Genomic DNA, 5,000 nt, shown 5'->3' with positions numbered 1-5,000 from the left:
ACTGAAGTTTTGCAGCACTGATGTCGTTCCCTCTGTGACCACACGGTGGTGCTGCCGCAGGCTCTGATCGGCCATGACTACGGCAGGCCCAGTCTCCCTGCCCTGGTGGAGGTATCACGCTTCCACACGGTCCTGCAGCAGGTGCAGCAGGCCGGCCTCGGCACCAAGGAACTGGAGAGAGTCTACCACAGAGACGAGAACGTCAGTCCGCCGTCGTTCTGCCTGAGACTCGCACCAGCGCCCCAGGTCGTTATTATAATTTATTATTATTATTATTCCTTCACAACAAATTGAGATATCGGTGTATTGATATTGCAAAGTACCGTATTTTCTGGATCATACATATATATATACAAAGTATTAAACAGACAAGAAGCAAGGAACCATGCAGAGACAGAGTTCAATTTAGCTCATGAGGAGAACGCATGGAGCTGCACACTTAGTCACAGTCTCGCCCTACGCTCTAAGGTTCAGCGTCCCTCTATTTATTCAAGAGTTCCACAGTCAACATCACTGTGGCCGCCTCTAAAAGGAGTGGTCACATATATTACGCAAAGCAGCTCCAGGACGCACAATACGTGACGGAATGCGCTGGGGCCTTGGGATTTCGCCTTGTCTCTGCTTCGTCTGCGTGCTGTCGTCTTATCTTCGTTGAGGTCCTCGGCTGTTAGTGGGCTAAAACAAAGATAACATCTGCGGCTGAGGCCACCCCTCAGACAAGAAGTTTTTGTCCTTGCACAGATTAGAAAAAGTACGGCTTAAGCACAATAGTTAATAACTATAGCAACAGACTTTAAGCATACTAAAGTTGTGTGATAATATACTGTATATACATGATTATACTAACAGTAGCGTGCAAGGACGGGAGTGGAAGGAGTGTCAAAAGATGGCGCTAACTGTTTTAATGACGTTCAGACTTTACTTCAATCAATAACCGGAGCAGCATCTCCTCATCCGCCGGGAAATGTGTCCCGTGCAAAAACGTCCGACCGGAACTCTCTAATAACTAAAGTTCCTTTGGGTGAATAATGTAAACTCACTACACCGGTATGTTTTAGCGCTTTCATGGCGAGTTTACTGACCGATATAAGTAAGAACTTTACACTACTTTATATTAGAAATGGCAACAGCGGAGGATGAATGTCACATAACAAGAAGATAGAGAAAAAGAAGAAGCTTATCGACTACGGTGTCGGCACCGACTACAGAGGCGGACGGGTGAAAATTTTCAGGACTTATGCAGATATTAAATACAGATCAGCAGGTATCAGAAGGTAAAAAAAGTTGGTTTTGCATAATATTGCAAAACAAAAGGCCAGATAATAAGTCTTACCTTATACACACACCATAATAATACTCCTATGTTGAAGCACGTTAAGAGGTGTGGCTTCATAGCTCACCAAAGTCCTACCAAAGCATTTTGATAGATTTTTGAGCGCCGTGTGTAATGTTCTATATTTTCAATGGAACATATAAAATGTTGTTTACTCGAGTCATACTGCCATCATAGTGCAGTCTACACGTATCTCTTATGTGTGACTGCCATCTACTGGTCACACTTATCACTACACCGTGTACCAAATAAAATTGCTTCAAGGTCGGTAAGCACAACCAGAATTATTCGGTACGTTAGGCGCACCCGGCTATAAGGCGCACTGTCGAGTTTTGAAAAAGTGCGCCTTATAGTCCGGAAAATACAGTATTGTAATGTAGTACATTTTGTCATTTTTGTCAATTTTTAAGCGTAAAAAAAACCCTCCAACATTTTTTACAAATATACTTTAGTTGTGTTAAAGACTTTATTGATTAGATGCTTTTGAAGAAAATTGTACTAATAATAATATAACGTTTTGTAATCACTTTAAAATATGTTTTAATATATATATATATATATATATATATATATATATATATATATATATATATATATATATATATATATATATATATATATATATCACTTTAAAATATGTTTTAATATATATATATATATATATATATATATATATATATATATATATATATATATATATATATATATATATAATAATATAACGTTTTGTAATCACTTTATACTTTATACTTTATTAATGTTTTAATATATATATATATATATATATATATATATATATATATACATAAATATATATATTTAAACATATTTTAAAGTGATTACAAAACGTTATATTATATATATATATATATATATATATATATATATATATATATATATATATATATATATATATATATATATATATATATTAAAACATATTTTAAAGTGATTACAAAATGTTATATTATTATTAGTACAAATATATATATATACATGTTTTAATATATATATATATATATATATATATATATATATATATATATATATATATATATATATATTAAAACATATTTTAAAGTGATTACAAAACGTTATATTATTATTAGTACAATTTATTATTATTAGTACAAAAATATATATATATATATATAAATTTATATATATATTTTATTTTTATTTTTTTATTTTTTTTTTACATAATGTTGTTGCGAAAACATTGAGCCACCTTACTTAAAAACAAACAAAAAAAACAACTTATTTTGAAATTTGATAAGACTGATACCCGCCAAATATTGCCACATTCTAACACTAAACAAGGTAAAACGATATCTGTCCGATATCAACCAAAAAGTATCGGATGATATCAGCTGGCATCGAAAATCTAAAGTATAAGCTCCGATACCAGCAGTCTTTTCTTCTATTTTGCTAAAGTCGTTTACAGAAGGTCAACATGCTAGGCTACTAGGCGCTAGCAGCTACACAACAGGTAAGCACACGATAGCGCACAAGCTAGACACGCGTAATTATCATTGGAACAATAAAACAACACACTTGTCAATAGAGATAGATATCAATTAATTACATACAAAGTCTCAAGGCGGTATTAGAAAGCATCCAGTAACAAACGTGTCCGCGCCGATCGACTTACTGCATCCTGCGACTTCATGAATCATTGTGACCACTAGGTGTCGCAGGAAAAAATATATATAAATACCACTCCACTTCAATTTAAAGACAGCATAAATCCATTCCAGACAGTTAATATTAAATATGTTAGTGTTTTTTCATACCTGACATTGTTCTCTGTTTGACTCATTTCACTTTTTTCTCTGCAAAATAATAAAAGTACGTCTGATATCGGCTAATATCGGTATCAAATAGATATCGATATCGGCCATCCTTCAATTTCAAAGTCTACCTAGTGATGCATGACGGCTACACGTGACTCATCACAACATCCACACTCAGTAAGTTATTTCTGCACTTACAACAGCCGACCAACGGGTGGCAGTGTGGGGAGATTTTGACATCAACACTCATGTTGGGATAAAATGTATCTGTGCATCCAAGAGGTGAAAGACAAATGGAAGATAAGAAATCGTCCACAGGAGGACGATCGCACGGACGATTTGGCGAGGGTCTTTGAAGGGGCCGCGCGTCTGTGTGCACGCCGGCAGCTTCTGACCCAAGAGGAGGTCGTGGCTTTCAGCAGATCAGGTGATGTGACGCCGTGTGTGTGTGTGTGTGTGTGTGTGTGTGTGTGTGTGTTTACGGTTTATTCCTGCATGATATTCCTGACCAGTGCTGGATGGAGATCTCCGCTTTGCCCTGGACAACTGTGCTCCTGATGACATCATCGCACGCTGCCTGGTTTACGTGCACAAGGTTGTCAACATAGAGGTGGGACTGGAGGCCAGACACACACACACACACACACACACACACACACACACACACACACACACACACACACACACACGCACACACACACACACACACACACACACACACACACACACACACACACACACTAAGCTGGACGTTACAATCCAACAGCCGGTGCGTAAAAAGTACAATACAGTATTAACACTTTTTAGGGCGCAACAAAAAAAGCAAACTCTGCTATTGCCATGCTACTGATTAGCATTAGCAATTTTACATGGCAACTTCAACCCCTTCAAATTTGTTAATGAAAACTACAACTAAGATGCGCGTTACAATCCAACAGCCGGTGCGTAATCAGTACAATACTTACAGTATTAACACTTTTTAGGGTGCACAAAAAAGCAAACTCTGCTATTGCCATGCTACTGATTAGCATTAGCAATTTTACATGGCAACTTTAACCCCTTCAAATTTGTTAATGAAAACTACAACTAAGATGCGCGTTACAATCCAACAGCCGGTGCGTAATCAGTACAATACTTACAGTATTAACACTTTTTAGGGTGCAACAAAAACCAAACTCTGCTATTGCCATGCTACTGATTAGCATTAGCGATTTTACATGGCGACTTCAACCCCTCCATATCTGTTAATGAAAACTACAACTAAGATGCGCGTTGCAATCCAACAGCCGGTGCGTAAACAGTACAATACTTACAGTATTAACACTTTTTAGGACGCAACAAAAAACAAACTCTGCTATTTTACATGGCGACTTCAACCCCTCTATATTTGTTAATGAAAACTACAACTAAGATGCGCTTTACAATCAAACAGCCGGTGCGTAAAAAGTACAATACAGTATTAACACTTTTTAGGGCGCAACAAAAAACAAACTCTGCTATTGCCATGCTACGGATTAGCATTAGCGATTTTACATAGCGACTTCAACCCCTCCATATCTGTTAATGAAAACTAGAACTAAGATGCGTGTTGCAATCCAACAGCCGGTGCGTAAACAGTACCATACTTACAGTATTAACACTTTGTAGGGCGCAACAAAAAACAAACTCTGCTATTTTACATGGCAACTTCAAACCCTCCATAGTTGTTAATGAAAACTACAACTAAGATGCGCATTACAATCCAACAGCCGGTGCGTAAACAGTACAATACTTACAGTATTAACACTTTTTAGGGCGCACAAAAAAGCAAACTCTGCTATTGCCATGCTACTGATTAGCATTAGCAATTTTATATGGCAACTTTAACCCCTTCA

General features: G+C 36.8%; 1 pseudogene; it reads left to right on the top strand.

Annotated features, from left to right (window-relative positions):
- The window catches only part of LOC133663684 (NACHT and WD repeat domain-containing protein 2-like), a 28,663-nt pseudogene that overhangs the window by 14,121 nt on the left and 9,542 nt on the right, over positions 1-5,000 (top strand).

This window comes from Entelurus aequoreus, linkage group LG13 (genome assembly GCF_033978785.1).
Source record: "Entelurus aequoreus isolate RoL-2023_Sb linkage group LG13, RoL_Eaeq_v1.1, whole genome shotgun sequence".
NCBI classification, from domain to species: domain Eukaryota; kingdom Metazoa; phylum Chordata; class Actinopteri; order Syngnathiformes; family Syngnathidae; genus Entelurus; species Entelurus aequoreus.
Note: the sequence above shows the minus strand (reverse complement) of the source record. Positions and strands in the feature narration are given on the sequence as shown.